The following is a 21,071-nucleotide window of genomic DNA, read 5'->3' as shown; positions in this document are numbered from 1 at the left end:
TCAAACACACACACAAATCTAGAGAGAGAGAGATATATCTAACTTGTATATCAGATTTCTAGAACCCTTGGAAAGGGAGAGGAGGCTCTCATTTTATAGAAAACCAATTTTGTAAAGCTTCTTGGAGAAGTTAAGCAAGGCTTAAATCCCTCCATACACATGTATGGAAGGGGCAGAATTGTGTGTGCCAAATATCTGCCAAAAGCAGATGAAAAGAGGTCGGCTGGAAAATATGGCCGATTGACCAACAACGGTGGCCGACCGACCAAAAACAGTGCCGATCGGCCAGCACCTTTGGCCGATGGCAAGAAAAAGGGGCCGATGGCTTCAAGCCTTGGCCGATGGGTTGAAGGGATGGCTAACAAGCCACTCTCTTCCCTCAAAAGCAAAAACACAAGTCTATGGTCCACAACCAAGCACAAGATAGACAAGTTGAGAGATCTTGAGGCAAGGCGTGCGGCCAAGACCTCCAGGAACTCAAAACGAACACGAGCATGGATGATCATCGAGTGTTCAAACGATGACGTCCAAGTCTTGAGGACGATCAAAAATGGGGTGTCTACAGTAGTTAGTACATTCTAAAGCATTTTTTTTTTGTAAGCCGTTAATGTTTTGTCAATAACAACACACATACCATGTAAGTCGTTGATTCATATATTTATAGCATGCAAAAATATGCCGTAAAAAATGTATGTTTTTACAACTTACAAAAATATGTCGTAAAATATTTGCACTTAAGACGACATACATTTCATGTTATAAAATATTATAACTTTACACGGCATGCATTGACATGTCGTGAAAACTTTTGCAAAAAAAAAAATTCAATCCGAAATTTTTTTATAGCATGCAAAAGCATGCCGTAAAAAATATATATTTTCACAGTATACAAAAATGTCATAAAATATTTGTACTTAAGACGACATACATTTCATGTCGTAAAATATTATAATTTTACACGGCATGCATTAGCATGTTGTGAAAACTTTTATGGAAAAAAATTTCAATCCGAATTTTTTTTTGATTTAAAAAAACTAACAATTTCTAACCAAGGTTCTCACTTTACATTTTCCTAATTAAGGACAAGGTAAAAAATAATTTATACATTATTTTATAATTTAGCGTCTCTTTTAAGGGATAATTGCACCCAGTGGGATTTTGAGAAAAAAAAATTACATATTCATGAAAAAGTTTATAATTTTAATAATTAATATTTATATGGCTTCTCATTAATATGTAATTATTTTTTTTAAAATTACCTTGATTTGATATTTTTCCTTCTTTTAATAATTTATTTATTTTTTACTTTTTAAATGTGCCTAATCTGAATACAACTAAAAAATAAAATATTTGTAAAAAAATATAATAAAATATAATATATATGCAATGTATTAAATTTTATATTTTTTTTTGAATTTAGTGATTTTTTAAAAAAATTTAAAAATATTTTTCTTTTAAGTATATGTAAATTATTTGAATTTAAAAAGTAAAATTTTTTTTTTAAAATATTTAAAAACTTACTTAATTAAATTGAAAAACATTGCCTCGTTATTCTCTCACTCACTCTCTGGGTCTCTCTCTCTCTCTCTCTCTCAACCCTCTCTAAACCCTAATATCTCTCAACCGATCGAATCAACCTTCTTCAACCCCGTTTAATCTAATCTCAGAGCGATTGGTGATTCATCTCAGATCCAATCTCGGAGCGATTGGCAATTTCGATTTTGAGATTTCGAAACTCCACCGCCTTCACCATTTGCACCGGCGAGGGGATCAAGCACCATCGTCTACTAAGGTAAGCACTACTGTCTCTCTCTCTCTCTCTCTCTCTCTCTCTCTCTCTCTCTCTCAAGCTCTTCCTTCCCGTTGAGTTTGGTCAGTTAACGAAACCAGTGCATTTTATTTAAGAATTTTGTTGTTTGAGTTTCTCAATTAAATTCCACTCTAGTTTTCCTGTTTCATGTTCATACTTCTTGATGGAATCTCAATTAGTTGTATTTTGTGTGTAGAGGATTACTATTTGTGACTAGATATTAGGAAAATGATATTCAACAATTCTATTTGGCGTTCACTTCAATGTAATTGTAATTTAAAGCTTCAATTTGTTGCTCTCTCACTTCAATTTGTAATTGTAATTGTAATTTAAAGCTTCAATGAAATTCTGCTAAGTAGAGGACTAGTCCTGAAATTCCAAGAATTTTGCAGAGGTTCACAGAAAAATTATCTGATGAAAATCTGCAGAACTTGACAGAAGTTGTTGAAGAGTTCATGGTGAGGATGATGGAAACAATATTTTGAAGAACTAGGTGGGAATAGGATAGAATCAATCCGTAGGGACTTGTATATGTCTTGACTTTGTTGTGAAGAATCATTGTACACAGATTTATTGTAAAGAAAATTAATATAATTTCTTGAAAATTATTGGACTGACTATAATAAATTCATTAATATGAGTTTGCAAATTAGGGGATGAAGTGTGTGCTTGAAGTACTAGTTACACTTATAATTGCTATCTATTAGTTAATAATAAGGTCAAACATGAACAAGTCTGTCTCAACAAGCATCAATGCATCATGTGACAAATTATTTATGAAGCTAATACATATGGCTTAATATCAGTTTTAAGTTATAAGAAGCTTTGATTGATTGAAGAAGTGAGACCTGGGTTTAGTGTCCTGCCCAACCCAGTTGAACTGAACAACCAGGAGCTGCCTTTTTTTATTTAATTATCAAGATTCAGTTTATTGGATTAACAAAGTTTAATTATTACTAGGTGTCTGAACAAGAGCATAGTAAGCCACGGATAATAAATTACTAATAAAAAACACAAATTTGTCATTCTTTCTTACTTGCTTTTATTGTGCTCAAATTCTATATGAAGGCGATCTTCAATCTGAACTTCCATCTGCAAGGTTAAACGGTTAGAGATTGAGAACATCCTATTGGGATTCGGTGATTGTGTTATGCTTCAGACAAACATATACTAAAATATATAGAATTGGAAATTAGAGTTGCTAACATTGTTTATGCTTCCCCATCTAATACATAATTTCTCATGAATATGAAGCATGGCATAATGTAGATAATATAATGCTCTCTTTTTTTTTTCCTCCCTATAATTGCATAGGCCAACACTATAAGCACCCTGATCCCAGCCATAAACTCTAGTCTGCCCTTCGGAATGGCCACTGGTCAGCAAAGATCAGTTAGTGCGAATGTAAAAGACATTGCAGTACCACACTGACCTTAATACTATTGTTAATATTGGGAGGTGGGCTGTAATTGCGAACCTGATGCATAAAAATTGAAATAAATAGATCAGAACAATAAATTGATAATTGATAAATTTCATGACCAGCACAACCAGTGGAGTTGGTTTGATGTTTATTACTACATTTGCATTATATTTATAGGTTTTGACGAAGTATGTTCCGAAAAATGGGCATTTTGGTTTCAGGTCTCTACCGGTTGGAAATTCTTTGGGAATCTTATGGATGCAGGAAATTTGTCAATTTGTGGTGAAAAAAATCATGGAGTCAGGTTGAAGGGTATCAGAGGTGTTAAAAAGAATTTGGTTGAGCTTGCTGAGTTTGTTTGAATGTTTTTATTTTATATGTATTTGTTTTATGTTTCTGGGTTTTGGGAGTTGTTTTTTTTACCAAAAACCTTATAATCACTTTGCTAGCTGGGGTTTTATTTTTTTTGTGTTGATAGCAACAAAGTCTTCCTTGTTTCTATGGTGTACTTATATTTACTCTAAATAAATTTGTTTTCTAATTTTTTTTAAAAGATTTATTTTCTTTTACCTTAACTGTTTTTGAGAACTTCTATCTGAATATTTGACCAAAATAGGAAAATTCATCATTTAGGAGAATTTTAGAGTTCTTCTCCATTTTTGATTCAATCAAATACAATTCTCAATTTTTAAGTCAATTTGATTTTTTATTCAACTAAAAAACATATGCTTGGATTTGGTTGATTGTACATTTCACAATTATGTGAGAAGGAACTCCATTTCTCCTTTTGCATTAAACTATCTTTATTATCTAGTAAGGAAATCCGCTGTATCATTTTTCTTTTATTTTTTTGGAATGAAAAATATCTGTCACTTCTTGATTTCTAGAATCTTAAATGAGTTTCAACTATTGTGGTTGCACCTAATACTTTCATATTGAAATCATTTTATTTTTTTTACATTTTTGCTTACTAGATTGAGCAGATTGGAAAAATCAGTGTGTGCATCCTCATCTATGTTTGATGCTTATGTAGTTGGATTTATGATGATTAGTAGTTGACTCAGTTAGATAAAAATTTGTGTTTGGATTTATGGCCATTTTTAGTTGTGGCAAGTAACAACTGTGGTAGGATTTATTTTTCTCTTGCCTTTCCCTCAATTATCTTCCATTCCTCCATGCCGCTGACATCATTATTCTTATCATTTGAGTTTCTTCATCATCATTATCATTGTTATTTCGTTTCATTATTATTTGTTATTATTTTGATGCAGGTTAAGCCTTCAAACTCAAGTGTTGCGGGGATAAAGCGCAAATTTGAAGCATCAGTAGCTAAATGTGGCGATGGTACTCCCTCTGTGAATGTGGGCAAAGAAATACAAAAAGAGTGGAGCTGTGCTCTCTGTCATGTCACTGTCACATGTGAGCAGCTTCTGCAGGAACATCTGAAGGGAATGATGCACAAGGCAAAGGAGAGGGCATTATGGGAAAGCAATACAAAAGTGAACAATAATGCCAACAATTCAAATCAGTTGGTTGTGCCTATGCCTGTCCCAAGTGGCCATATGAAGCCAAACCTAGACGGGCACCGCGATGGAAATCATGAAAAAATGAATGATATGGACAATGTGGCTAATGTAGTGCAGCAAAAAGCAAACTTGGAGAAGATAAATGGTGGTGCCAAAGAGTGAAATGTAGACAAATTTGGAGTATGATTTCAAATTCTGGTGCACAATGTGTAAAGTTGATACCGAAGTGTTGATGATCGCTCATCAGATGGGGGAAAGGAGCACATAACTTTGTTACAAGAAAATGGTGGCGGTATCATAGCTATAAAAAACATGCTAGATAAAAAGTCAGAGTTAGTTATTATAATCAAAACTCACAGAGGCAATGGAGTCCTACCAAAGATTAGGTTGATCACTAATTTGCTAATTACACCTCCCAATATCTGTATATATACATTGATGGCAATGAAAGAAAGCAGCTTCGATCAGTTGATTTGATTTGAATTTATGGGTTTTTTTATGGCAATCAGATGCTACTATTTTGTTGTTGTAAGCCTTGATTGTTTGGATTCCCCAATTCGAAGAGCTGAAGAGCTAGAAAATTTGTGTTTGTGAACAGTAGTAGCATCTAATTTCCATAATTGCCTTATCACCAAATCCAGAATTGCATACTGTTCACAAACACAAATTTTCTTGCGCTTCAGTTCTTTGAATTGGGGAATCCAGAAAATCAAGGCTTACAACAACAAAATAGTAGCATCTGATTGCCATAAAAAACCCATAAATTTGGATCAAATCAACTGATGGAAACTGCTTTCTTTCATTGCCATCATTGTATATATAAAGATATTAGGAGGTGTAATTAGCAAATTAGTGATCAACCTAATCTTTGATAGGACTCCATTGCCTTTATAAGTTTTGATTATAATAACTAACTCTTATTTTTATCTAGCATGTTTTTTTATAGCTATGATACCACCACCATTTTCTTGCAACAAAGTTATGTGCTCCTTTCCCCTATTTGATGAGCGAACATCAACACCTCGGTATCAACTTTATACATTGTGCACCAGAATTTGAAATTAGACTCCAAATTTGTCTGCATTTCACTCTTCGGCACCACCATTTATCTTCTCCAAGTTTGCTTTTTGCTACACTCCATTAGCCACATTGTCCATATCATTCATTTTTTCATGATTTCCATCCCAGTGCCTGTCTAGGTTTGGCTTCATATGGCCAGGCACAGGCACAACCAACTAATTTGAATTGTTGGCATTATTGTTCGCTTTTGTATTGCTTTCCCGTAATGCCCTCTCCTTTGCCTTGTGCTTCCTTTCCTTCAGATGTTCCTGCAGAAGCCGCTCACATGTGACAGTGACATGACAGAGAGCACAACTCCACTCTTTTTGTATTTCTTTGCCACATTCACAGAGGGAGTACCATCGCTACATTCAGCTACTGATGCTTCAAATTTGCGCTTTATCCCCGCAACACTTGAGTTTGTAGGCTTAACCTGTATCAAAATAATAACAAACAATAATGAAACGAAACAACAATGATAAAGATGATGAAGAAACTCTAATGATAAGAATAATGATGTCAGGGGCATGGAGGAATGGAAGATAACTGAGGGAAAGGCATGAGAAAAATAAATCCCACCACAGTTGTTACTTGCCACAACTAAAAAAGGCCATAAATCCAAACACAAATTTTTATCTAACTGAGTCAGCTACTAATCAACGTAAATCCAACTACATAGGCATCAAACATAGATGAGGATGCACACACTGATTTTTCCAATCTGCTCAATCTAGTAAACAAAAATGTAAAAAAAATAAAATGATTTCAATATGAAAGTATTAGGTGCAACCACAATATTTGAAACTCATTTAAGATTCTAGAAATCAAGAAGTGACAGATATTTTTCATTCCAAAAAATTAAAAGAAAAATGATATAGCAGATTCCCTTACTAGATAATAGAGAGAGTTTAATGCAAAAGGAGAAATGGAGTTCCTTCTCACATAATTGTGAAATGTACAATCAACCAAATCCAAGCATATGTTTTTTAGTTGAATAAAAAATCAAATTGACTTAAAAATTGAGAATTGTATTTGATTGAATAAAAAATGGAGAAGAACTCCAAAATTCTCCTAAATGATGAATTTTCCTATTTTGATCAAATATTCAGATAGAAGGTCTCAAAAACAGTTAAGGTAAAAGAAAATAAATCTTTTTGAAAAAGAAAAAATTAGAAAACAAATTTATTTAGAGTAAATATAAGTACACCATAGAAACAGGGAAGACTTTGTTGCTATCAACACAAAACAAATAAAACCCCAGCTAGCAGAGTGATTATAAGGTTGTTGGTAAAAAAAACAACTCCCAAAAACATAAAACAAATACATATAAAAATAAAAATATTCAAACAAACTTAGCAAGCTTAACCAAATTTTTTTTAACACCTCTGATACCTTTTAACCTGATTCCATGTTCCACCTTCTGCATGTTGACACCACGGTGTTTGATAAACAAGAAAGCTGATTGTTACAGCTAAGTGATGAGTGTTGCATTGCCAACAGCTGTGAAGGATGGTGATCATAATCATCTCTGGGCACTATTGGATCCCAAAACTTGTACTTGGACAGTTCTTTCATAGTGTAGATCATGTGATTTAAAAATCTGGATAAATGAATGATCAGATGGCAAAAATTTGCCATCTTTCATAGTGTAGATCATGTTGATAAATGAATCTTGTAATTTGGATACTTTTTTTGATTTGTATGTTTGAGGTTGTTATTAACTTGATATGATAGAAGTTGAGAATGAAAGTTAGTATGCAGGTTGTTTGGTGTATGGATATTGGATTTTTTGGCTTACTTCATAGTTGTTGCTTCTGCTTGGTTGGTTAACAGTTGCATTTTATAAGCTATTGTCTACATACTGTTAGGCAAGGTTATATTCCTGTATATATATATATATATATATATATTATTAAAAATAATCTTCTACGGCATATAAAATTATATCGTGAAAAGTGTAATGATTTATGACATGCAAGAAAATGGTGTAAAAGATTATATATGGCATACAAAGTATGTCATAAATATATTAAAAATAACATTCTACGGCATACAAAATTATGTCGTGAAAAGTGATGATTTATGACATGCAAGAAAATGTCGTAAAATATTATATACGGCATACAAAGTATGTCATAAATATATTAAAAATGACATTCTACGGCATACAAAATTATGTCGTGAAAAGTGTGATGATTTATGACATGCAAGAAAATGCAGTAAAATATTATATACGACATACAAAGTATGCCATAAATATATTAAAAATAACCTTTTATGGCATGCAAAATTATGCCATGAAAAGTATGATGATTTATGGCATGACAGAAATGTCGTAAAAAATTATATATGACATACAAAGTATGTCATTAATGTTTAATTTATTACTTTTACAACTTTACCTGCATGCCGTAAATGATGCTCAACTTTCCACGGCATGTCATATAACGGCATTTGTGTGCATGCCATGGAAGAATTTCTACGACATGCATTGCAAGCCGTAAATATTCAATTTTGTTGTAGTCAATAACTGTAATTCATATTAATCTGTCCACAAATGCAATAGAGATAAAATGTTGAAATTTAATAATATATGAAATCTTTAGTTAAAATGACAAAAATGACCATTCATTGACTCTTTTGTCTTCTCGATGCAATTTCAATGGTTGGATACTCTCTGCTGGCCACTCGGCCTAACTCATATCCATCTTTATTTTCTCCAGCCGTTCCACCATCATTGCCACCACTTTCATCATCATTGACCCATCCAATAGTCTCAACAATCTCTCATTTCCCTTTGCCCACAACCATTGTTAACCACCACTGAAATCCTCTTCCACCAATTATTCCTTCCCCAACCAACAGCCCCAACCTCAACCCCCTTCATTCCCCTGTGCCTACCATCTAATTTCTAATACACCTCCTAAGACAACTCTAGAACCACCATGACTACGACACTCCACAACCCATTTCCATCTTGTAGTTCCAATATCATGACCCATTGACCCATCAACAATGTCATGACGAGGTGCTCATGTTGGTCCCTAGCTATTTGGGGGTTGGTTTACAAGTTTGCCCTCGAATGGTCATTTTTTGGTCACTTTATATATATATATACCAGTTGCAAGGCATCATGCCCATGGTTGAAGTAACCTCAAATTGCTTATTTTGAAATTTATATCCATTTAAAAGGATCCTTAATTTTTGATTACTAATTCCTGATATTACCCTGTTGTCCGTTACTTGTAGCTTGTTGTTTTGTACGTTAAACAATAATTGTGAGCACTATGGATGGAACTTTAGGGTCTCTACACAACAAATAGAACGAAAATCCATAAGCAAAAGAATAAAAATAACTCAACTACAAAGCCAAGTTAAAAGAGAGAGAACAAGGTATAGAAGTATTTCTGAGGTCTTAGATTGTCACACCCCAGAAACAATTCCCAAATGAAAACAACATAATTCAATCTAATATTTTTCTTTCTCATTGAACTATACATTTCAATTTACAAAATTACAAGTTACAGCTCATAGTTCAATAGGTTAGAGAAAACAACCAAAAAAAAAAAAAAAGAAAGTACATTGTCCACTGAGTTTACTAATTACATTGTGCCACTTGATACAAAAGATAAACAATTTCAAAATAAAAGTAATTAAAAAGTTCAACGGTTCTATTACAATTTGTAAGTTCACAAAAATTTAGGTATTAAAAGAGATAGACATCTTCTTCTTTTTCATTGGTGGGGTTGGAGCTCTTCATGTCTTGAAATGTTAGTAGATAGGAATGAGCAATTGCCCAGTAGAGAATATATTTAACCAAGTATATGAATATTTGATTTAAATTATGCATGATCTCCACCAATACAATTGAGTTACATTGTTTACAATTTTATAACACAACATACAATTCAACATTTAATCTCCACATTTTTCTATTCTCACACAGATGGCTAGTGAACACCTCAAACTTTCCACTTTTGCCGTCCTCACACGATTCGACAAGTGGACACCTCATAATATTTCCACATTTGTCGTCCTCACACAAACCGGACAAGTGGGCAGCTCAACACATTCCAAAACAATAACATCTTCAACACATCACAAGAAATCTCACGAACACTCCAATTTTACTCATTAATTATCTATTAAGTCAAAATCAAAGAATAGCCTTTAGGGTTACTATAGCTTGCTTTTCGTGCTCCTCGGAAGGGTTTAGTCTCCTCGGATACGATAGCCCTACAGTTCGGACTCTTGTGGTTCTAAATATAGTTTCACAAGTGCAATGTGAAATAGATTAAACAAATGAGAGTCCAAATTCAACAAATCTTAGAAAATCCATTTATCATCAGAGATGCTAGAAATGGACTGCATTATCATATTTCAGAGTCGTAACCTAAATATTTTTGGGAAATTTAGGAAACTTGTGACTTGTGCCAAAGGCCACTTGTTTGTCATAACCAAAGTGTCTCGGCTTGGGAACTTAGGTATGAGAGGGGAAGGTCATGAATTGAGCACCCCACTCACTCGATAAAAGATCAACCTCTACTAATCATGATGTAATTTTTATGTACATTATATGTTCTTGTTCTAATTATTATGCTAATATTACTATGTGAGGCACACAAGTATAGATTATTTTACTCATTTTGGAATGTTTTGATTTCATGTTGGTTTGAAAAGAATTTTGAATATGTGCCATTTGAAAAAGTAAGCTCATATACATATTAATCAAATGCATCCCAACTTAAGTAAGCCTTCATCCACCGGTATTCAAGAGGTATATCAAATAAGTACTTTGCCTCATGGTAATATGCTTGTTATGGCAACACAAACGTTTATGCAATATGCTAAAGCGAAAATGCTCACCTAGTACTCAACAGAGGCAAACCGAAATAGGAGAAAATAATTGGAAAAATGCACGTTCTAATATGCAAATGACTAATGCAACACATACAAAATACAATTACTAGGTTCGATTTCCTAAAATGACATATGGCTCAACTCAAAGCATGTGTTTAGCTCACGTATTCAAGTAAGTAGGAAATGACAATAAAGTTAGAGTGATGAATCGAACCCAATGCATGCAAAAATGGATATTTACACATGGTAATGACATGAGACCAAAAATATAATACTACATGCAATCCATCATAAGCAAGAAAATAAAAAGGAGAAAGAATGGTGGGGTTGGAAGACATGCACAATATTACAAATTCGCCTTCATACAAGAGGGTCCTAATGTTCAAATTTAAACTAATTATTATAACACCAAATTAACTAATTTAACTAGCTATTATAAATAACTAACTTTAACTAGCTATTACAATTTCGGACAAATCTAATTAATTTAAACATACTACTAAGGGACCACGAGAAATGAAGCATTGCACGCATACAAATGAGAACGTCCTCCTGGAAACCTCTCTATTTTGCTACCAGAATTTGTTTTGTTTGTAGTTAGAAAATTATTCTGTTTTTGCCTCTGCTTATGCTCTGTTCTGCCATGAAAATGACACTGCTTGCCCAAACTAGGGTGGCCGGCCAGCCTTGGAAAGTGGTTGGCCGGGCAGAAAATTGGCCGGCCAACCACTGTTTTTAGGTACTGCCCTGCTGACACAGAAATGAAATAGAGCAAAATCAAACTGTTTTCAGGGGATGTTTATCCTTTTTGCCTCTCCCTATCATGAAACTGATCAAGAGAGGAGTAGAATTGATTCACAAATCATTAATTGTTGTAAAGTTGTTACGTGATGATCTATGAACCGATAGGATAATGGCTCAATAAATGGAAATAAAAGACCAACAACATCATTCCCCTATCATAGAGTTACCTCAAGGGAAGTGGTAGAAATTGATTCTTGAAGCACTAAACATCACTACAAAGTATGTAGTGATTCAAGACTCAAAAGGTTCAATGTAACGTCCAACCGAACCCAACTCAATTTTATTACTCTTTTTACCACTTTTATTCCAATTTTAACCTCTTTTATATTACCTTGTCGTTCTTTATTCATTTTTGTCCAAAAGTGATAATCACGTCCATTAATGAAGAGAAGTGTCAAACAAGAAGTTGTGCTTAGCATGAGAGAAATGTAATGCCCTAGTAATGAACATCTGAAGAGATTAAAGCATTAAGCATGGAAAGTCTCTTTCTTTGAACAACAACCAAGTGCTTGAGACAACTCTTAAACAAAGAAAAACCAAGAAAGGAAGGAGGTTGCAGAGATGATTATTACAAGTGTGATTATATGTATGAAAACTATGGAATAAGAGCTATCAACTCAAATAGATTGGTGTCTAATTCCTAAACCATCAAATCTATGAGGACTTACAACAATACAAGCATGGTATTCAAAGCATAAACTAAGTAAACGATTAAAACAGCCCCAAAACTAATAAAAATAGTGTTGAAAATTAGTTTGGAAAGCTAGAAAAAGCAAGTAAAAGAAGAGGAGAACAAAGTTAGTAAGTAAGCCTAAGGAAGGGTGGCTAACCCCTCTACTTTTTGGACCTTAAAATCACATTTTTTAGCCTCTGAAAATCAGTAGCTAAAAGTAAAGAAACAAATGAGAAACACAAGGATATAAGCTATGGAATAAGGTTCAAAAAAGGGTGGTTAAACCCTCCACCTTTGGTAGCTTTTAAATCACAAGTTTTAGCCCACAAAAATAGTCCAAAACAATATGAAAAATGGCAAGAAAAAGATGGGAGAAGAGCAGTTTAGTTAAGGAAAAAGTTATACCTTTGAAGAGAAGATACTCTTTGGTTCACAAACCACAAGATTTGAAATTTTGGTTCAATAATCTCAGCAAGAAGCTTCAAATTTTTGGTTTAGGAAGTGTATGTATAGTGTATGTATACTGCAAGATAGAGAGGGAGAGTGTTTGACAAGTTTTTGACTCTTGGAAAATTTTTCTAACCTAAAAGCATGAGGGACGGTCATCTATTTATAGAAAAACCAGTTCCTCTGTCGGAAATATCTTTGTTAAGCCAACTAGTGCAAGACATGCACATAGGGGGGGGATAGCTTGCAGCAAATATCTGTCTGTCATTAGACATGGCTGACTGGCCAAGAAGAGGGACGGCCGACCAATAAAATTTGGCCTGCCAGCAAGCCTCTGAGTGGTTAGCCTAGAAAAAAAATAGGTTTTGGTTTAAAGAGGGTGTAAGGTTTGTGCTCTAAAGTTGGAAAATCGAAGCCTTTTGCTGAGGAAATTGAACGATTTGTACAGCGTATTAATCATCATCGAGCGTTCACCATGAAGCACCCAAGTCTTAAGGGCAGTGAAAATAAGGGTGTCTATAGTTGCCCCTCTTTGACAAAACTCGAAGTCATGAAATGACGTGAGTGAATGTCAAAGTCCAAAGACGACCCATTTTGACAAGACCGTAAGACTTGGGAAAGAAATCAAAATGTAAATGTAATTGGTTGAATTTAAAAGTTGCCTATGTATCCCTTTGCAAGGAATCAAACCAGTGTAGTTCATGGGCAAGATGCAAATGATATGTACAAAAAGTTGGCCTTACACACTTCGTGTAGCCGGTTATTTTGCAAAACCATGATCATGCAGAACAATGCAATAAGCAATAATAAGATGATAGCAAAAGAATAAAAAGCCTCAAGTTTAAATCCAAAACAAATCTAATCAAACAACCATTACAAACACATTTCATGTGAAAGGTGGGAAAATGGTGCAACCAACAAGCGTATCTCATGCAAAGAGAGAGAAAGTTTGTCACGACCCAAACCCGCCCTTATGGGTTAAGGCCATAACCGGCCAGTAATCACGAGATTACCTACAGCCTCAATCCAATAAAACAAGACTCATCAGAGTAAAAGGGGCCAATCGGAAGCAAATTAAAAACTTTGTCCATAGAGCTGTGCTTATATGCACACTATCACATTCTAAACATTTATGTGTTAATAACTCACATCAAAATATATATATATACTAAAACAGAACATTGTGCATACAGGATCATACAAGATTTAAGTCAGTCAAACCCAAGACTTATATACAAAAATGGTCCGATGTTTTCGCTAACAAAACAAACTATAAACAGAGGACAAAAGGGCGAAGACAGTCTCGTGCGTGAGACGTTTGTGCTGACTCCTTAAAACTCTGACTGTTTCTCATAATTTCACCGGGGCTAGTTTTGGACGTCCCTTGGCTCACCTACATGTACATGAATAAGCGTGAGCGAATGCCTAGTGAATAATATCAATTAAAGAAGATACATAAGCAATCATTGAAACAGTTACAGCAAACGACCATTCGCCCAATCATTTATATCTATCGGCCTTTGGCCCAATCATTTATATCTATCAGCCTTTGGCCCAATCGTTTATGTCAGTCGGCCTTCGGCCCAGTCATTCATGCCAATCGGCCTTCGGCCCAATTATTCATGTCAATCGGCCTTTGGCCCAACCATTTGTATCAATCGGCCTTCGGCCCAATCGTTCGTATCAATCGGCCTTCGGCCCAATCATTCGTATCTATCGTTGTCCACCATTCAGATTAATGAACTTACAAAACTTACATATAAGTAAACAATTGGACAATAGTATATTTCAAATCTCTTGTGAAGATATTACTCACGGTGATCGGTTTGTGGATTTGCCCTGGAGGTCGACCCCACACATCCCATGAACACAAAACGGTCACTAACAATTCAATCCGTTCTTAAATTCACATTTTCCTCTTTAGGCTTTATTCTTATCTCTTTAACTCATTTACAATGTTTAACACATGCCTAAAAGTGCTTGCAAGTGAAAGAGAACGGAAAAGGAAACACAGAATGTGAAAACAAAATTTCAGAAAATAGGGTCCCCGCTTGAGCGTGGAATACCCCGCTTGAGCAGACCCTTAAGGCCTGCAAAAGTACTGGTTGCATGAAAAATAAGCTCGAGCGTGAAACAGGGCGCTCGAGCGGAAGGCCTGTCTACAAAGCTCCTCGCTCGAGCGTGAAATATCCCGCTCGAGCGGACACCAAGTCTGCAAAAAGTACTGGGAGCACGTAATTTGCGCTTGAGCGTAGGTTCTCCCGCTCGAGCGGACCTCAAAATTCTGGAAAATCCAGAATGTGTTCTTGAGCTCCCTCTCAACATTCAAACCAACATTTCTCACATTTTATGGCTCCAACCTCATATATTCTTGTACTAACATGGTATAAACACTAAAACACATCATCATGGAGCTCAATTTCATGAATCAAACACATGCATGGCTCATTTTCCACCAAACTCACTACCAATATAACAATTTCATGCATTCAACACTTATACCCTTATAATTTGCACATGCATGTGGTATATTCTTCTCATTCTCAACTTATATGATGAAGAGGTGGTCAAGAACAGATCTTCAACTAAAAACTCACATAGATCATGCATTTGGTGCTCAAATATGCAAATTCAAAGCAACTACATACATGCATGCTAATGTGGACCCTCAATTCAACATGGTCAACTCAATTTCATTTCAATTCTTGTTCTTGACCAGTAATCAACTTTAAACACACAAGATTACACATTACACTCATGAATTCAAGAGTCAATTGCTTACCTAGAGGCTCAATTTATTCCAATCACTAGCAAATTCTTGAATAATCTTTGAGACCAAAACCCCAATTTCCTTCTCCCTCTCTCTCTCTAGCCGACCCTCTCCTTTTCCTTAGAGCAATTCGGCTCAAATGAGCAAGAAAAGGAATTGAGTGTGTGTGTAGTGCTCATATAAAAGTCCCTCTTGTGATATTATTATAATATCAAATAATAGAGCACTAATTCACTAATTAAATCAATTTAATTTGATCTGAATCAATTTTCAATTAAACTTCACCGTAGGCTCTAAAAATTATGCCAATCACAATGGCGCAATCAATTTTGGTTTCGGTGGTCGTTAAGGCCTTCAATTTAATTTTCAAAGCAGATAATCAAATAGATATTCCTACGGTGAACAGATAGAAATTCAAAACCACATATTTTCACATAATGGCACACAAAATTATGTTAAACACATGATCACATTCATGTTAAGGACCAATTAACTTATTACGGGACATGGATATCACAGTCTTCCCCTTTTAGGAAGTTTGGTCCTCCAAACTTAATTTACCTTCGTCGGGAAACAAATGTGAATAGCGTAGTCGCATTTCCTCCTCTTTTTCCCATGTAGCATCTGTCCCATAGTGTTCTTTCCATTCCACTTTCACCATTGGGATGGACTTGCTTCTCAACTGCGTCACTTGCCAATTAACAATTCGTTTCGGCCATTATTCTATATTTTCATCTATAGCTACCCGGTGATAGTCAATTCCATGAAACGGGTCCCGAAGGTAACCCGTCAATATCGACACGTGGAACACATTATGGATTTGTTCAAATCCCGGTGGCAAAGCAACTCTATAGGCAACTGGACCAAATCTTTCCAAAATCTGAAACGGCCTGATGTAACGGGGCGACAACTTGCCCTTCTTCCCAAACCTGACTTGGCCTTTCATTAGGGGCACACGAATAAACACATGGTCACCGACCTCATACTCAAGAGGCCTTCTTCGAACATCTGCATAATTCTTTTGCCGGTCCTGAGCTGTTTTGAGCCTTTGCCGAATGGTTTTGATATTTTCAAAAGTGTCTTGCACAATTTCAGGCCCAAGTAAAGCTCTATCCCCGACTTCTGTCCAGCAAATAGGTGATCTACACTTTCTACCATACAAAGCCTCGTATGGTGCCATACCGATGCTGGAGTGGAAGCTGTTATCGTATGCAAATTCTACAAGTGGCAAATAGTCTTCCCAACTCCCCTGAAAATCTAAAGCACACATTCGAAGCATATCTTCCAAAGTCTGTATTGTTCATCCTGATTGCCCATCTGTTTGTGGGTGGAATGCAGTACTGAACCTTAGTTCTGTCCCCATAGCTTCCTGCAAACTTTTTCACAATCTAGATACAAATTTCGGATCTCTATCCGACACAATAGATACCGGAACTCCATGTAAACGAACAATCTCATCAACATAAATAGTAGCTAGTCTATAAGCAGTAAATGTAGTTTTGACAGGCAAAAACTGTGCAGATTTAGTCAGTCTATCAACTACAACCCAAATAGAATCCATACCTCGAGAAATCCGAGGTAAGCCAACAACAAAATCCATAGTCATATGCTCCTACTTCCATTCAGGAATACGGAGAGGTTGAAGTAGACCACCTGGTTTCTGATGTTCAGCTTTGACTTGCTGACACTGGAGACACTTGGACACATATTCTGCAATCTCTTTCTTCATCTTGGGCCACCAATAGGTTTGTTTCAAATCCCGATACATCTTATTATTGCCCGAGTGCATAGTAAATACGGATCTGTGGGCTTCATCTAAAACCCTCTTCTTTAGTTCCGGGATATTAGGAACACACATTCGGTTTCGGAATTTCAACACTTCGTTTTCAATACTGAACTTCGCTTTCGGACTTGTCTCAAATTCATCAATCACTTTCTTGAGGAATTCATCCTCTTTCTGTTTCTGCTTGATTTCTTCAATGATTGCCGGTTCGGCTGTAATAGCGGCTATCAATCCGCCCCGTTCACACATCACCACTTCAATTTCAGACTTCTCAAAGTCTTGCAAGATCTCTTTCTGTTCAGTAAGCAAACAAGCCATACTCCCCGTTGATTTTCTACTCAAGGCATCAACAACTGTATTAGCTTTCCTGGGGTGATGCTGAATTTCTAAATCATAATCCTTAATCAGTTCCAGCCATCTCCTCTATCGCATATTCAACTCCTTTTGCATGAAGAAGTATTTTCAGACTTTTGTGATCCGTGTAAACTTCACACTTTGCTCCATACAGATAATGCCGCCAAATTTCCAAAGCAAAGACAACTGCGGCCAGTTCTAGGTCATGCGTTGGATAATTCTTCTCATGTAGCCTCAACTGTCGGGAGGCGTAAGCAATAACCTTTCCATTCTACATTAACACACAACCCAAACCTTTATAAGATGCATCACTGAAAATTACAAAATTCTCCGTACCTGAAGGTAGTGTCAAAATTGGTGCGGTGGTCAATCTTGTTTTTAGTTCATGAAAGGCAGCTTCTCTTTCTTCGTTCCATTCAAACGGTTGCCCTTTTCATGTCAATTGGGTAAGAGGCACAACTACTTTTGAAAAGTCTTTCACGAACCTTCTATAATAACCAGCTAAGCCCATGAAACTGCGAACTTTTGTCACATTGGTTGGTGTAGGCCAATTCACAATTGCCTCTATTTTCTGTGGGTCCACTGAAATCCCTTCCTTGTTGATCACATGCCCTAAGAAAACAACTTTATCCAACCAAAACTCACATTTCTTTAATTAGCAAACAATTTCCTTTCCCTAAGTATTTACAGGACAGTTCTCAAATGCTGTTCATGTTCAAGTCTATCTTTAGAGTATATCAAAATGTCATCAATAAAAACCACAACAAATTCGTCATGGTAGGTTTTAAAAATTCGGTTCATTAGGTCCACAAATGCTTCCGGAGCATTAGTCACTCCAAATGGCATAACAAGAAACTCAAAATGTCCATATCTCGTCCTGAATGCAGTTTTCTAAACATCCTCAGCCTTAACTTTCAGCTGATGATACCCGGATCTCAAATCAATCTTAGAAAACACCTGTGATCCCTGCAACTGGTCAAATAAGTCATCAATACGGGGTAGGGGATATTTGTTCTTTATTGTTACCTTGTTTAATTCCCGATAATCGATGCACAAACGTAAAGTTCCATCCTTCTTTTTCACAAATAGTACCGGTGCACCCCAAGGTGAAATGCTAGGTCGGATAAACCCTTTGTCAAGCAGGTCTTGCAACTGTTCTTTCAGTTCCTTCATTTCAGCAGTAGCCATTCTATAGGGAGTTTTAGAAATGGGCTGGGTGCTTGGCACGGTCTCGATAGTAAACTCTATCTCCCTGTCTACCAATTCCCCTGGTAATTCATTTGGAAATACATCTGGAAAGTCTCTAACAATAGGGATATCATTCAATTTAGCATTCACAGATTGTTCAGACAACACATAGTATAAATAACCCTGGCACCCTTTCCTGATCAATTTGCATGCTTTCATTGCAAATATCAAATAAGGTGGAGGCACTACCCTGTTACCCACAAACACAATTTCTTCTTGTTCTGGTGGCCTAAACAAAACCCGTTTGGTCACACAGTCAATGGTGGCACAATATTTAGTTAACCTGTCCATGCCCAAAATTATGTCAAAGTGCCTAAAGTTCAAGGGTAATAAGTCCACATATAGAATGGCATTTCCAATTCGCATGTCACAAAAATGATAGACAGTTTCACACAATACAGATTCCCCAGATGGAGCAGACACACATAGTAGATATGGCAATAATTCTAGAGGTTTACTTAGTCTAGATGCAAATGCACATGTTACAAATGAGTGCGTTGATCCAGAGTTAATTAACACAAAAGCGTTCTGATTACATATAGAAATGGTACCTGAGACAACTGCATTGGCATTCTGGGTATCGCCCGGGACAAGCGTAAAAACTCTCCCTTGTCTCACGGTATCTTCGACGGGAGTAGATCTCGTAGCATTTCCTAGTTTTGGAACTGATGCTGTCGAACTAGCAGCAAATTTTCCTCTGCTCTATTTGCAATCTCTGGCCATATGCCCCTGTTTACCACAATTAAAACAAGCTCCTGTCACATGGTAACAAACCCCACGATGCCTATTACCACAAGTGGTACACAACGGGGTTGTATCTCGGGAAGAATTAGAAGTATTCGAGGAGCCTGTATTTTGCTTTTTTGAAAACTTCTTCTTTGAAAAGAAGCCCTGCCTTTTGTTGCCTTTCCATTCTGTCGTTGGCTTAGCCTGTCTAGCTATGTTAGCCTCTGATATGATGGCCCTGTCTAGCACCCCAATGTAGGTTTCTAGCTTCAAAACATTCACTCTTTCTAAAATGTCGCTTCGAAGCCCACCTTCAAAATGCCTCACCTTCTTATAGTCTGTATCAATCACGTGTGGTGCAAATCTGGCCAACTCAGTAAATTTGGCCTCATACTCAGCTACAGTCATACTGTCTTGCTTATGTTCCATGAACTCTGCTACTTTCCTATCCTGGACACACTGCGGGAAGTACTTGTCATAGAAAATTTCTAGGAATTTTGCCCAATCAGCATCTTTGTAACTCTCACGCATTAACATCCACCATTTTCTTACTTCGTCTTCTAGCATAAAGGTGGCTAGAAGAACTTTCTGTGCATCCGAACACGGAAACACTTCAAACAGCTTTTCGTTGCCGAGGACCCAAGCTTCAGCTTTCAAAGGATCTAATCCACCATGGAACTGTGGTGGTTTCATTTTCTTGAACTTTGGTGAGAGCTATGATTTGATCATCATTCTGATTGTCTGGCACAGGAGGTGCCGGAGGTGGAGGTGGAGGATGTGGCTGCTGCCACTGTTGTTGCCATTCCTGTTGTTGCCTCAATGCCTCTGCCATTTCCTGAATCAGTCTTTCCACTCTATCTAGTCTGGCAGTAGAAGATTCCTTTATCTCATTACCTCTTGTTCTCACCATCTGATTAAACTTACATTATACTTTGTACAAAAGATTCACAGGTATGCATATATTACAGAGCATACTTATTCAAATAATTTGCAAGGCAGCAATTCACAATTTATAACACATAGTTGTTCATACTGAAACATTCAGATGCATTCTCGATACTATCAAAGTCATACTTATCACATGAATGCATCCTAGGTCTTTTCTAGACGCTTATTGCTCTTTTGGACAAGTGTGTGAGTTATCACTCGTGCTTTGATACCACTCTGTCACGACCCGAACCCGCCCTTATGGGTTAAGGCCATAACCGGCCAGTAATCATGAGATTACCTACGACCTCAATCCAATAAAACAAAACTCATTAGAGTAAAGGAGGCCAATCGGAAGCAAATTTAAAACTTTGTCCATACAGCTGTGCTTATATGCACACCATCACATTCTAAACATTTATGTGTTAATAACTCACATCAAAATATATATATACTAACACAGAACATTGTGCATACAGGATCATACAAGATTTAAGTCAGTCAAACCCCAGACTTATATGCAAAAATGGTCCGATGTTTTCGCCAACAAAACAAACTATAAATAGAGGACAAAAGGGCGAAGACAGTCTCGTGCGTGAGACGTTTAGGTTGACTCCTCAAAACTCTGATTGTTTCTCACAATTTCACCGGGGCTGGTTTT

This window comes from Camellia sinensis, chromosome 2, assembly GCF_055761805.1.
Source record: "Camellia sinensis isolate YWXY chromosome 2, ASM5576180v1, whole genome shotgun sequence".
Classification (NCBI taxonomy): domain Eukaryota; kingdom Viridiplantae; phylum Streptophyta; class Magnoliopsida; order Ericales; family Theaceae; genus Camellia; species Camellia sinensis.
The sequence above is the reverse complement of the archived record's forward strand: the minus strand, read 5'-3'. Positions refer to the sequence as shown.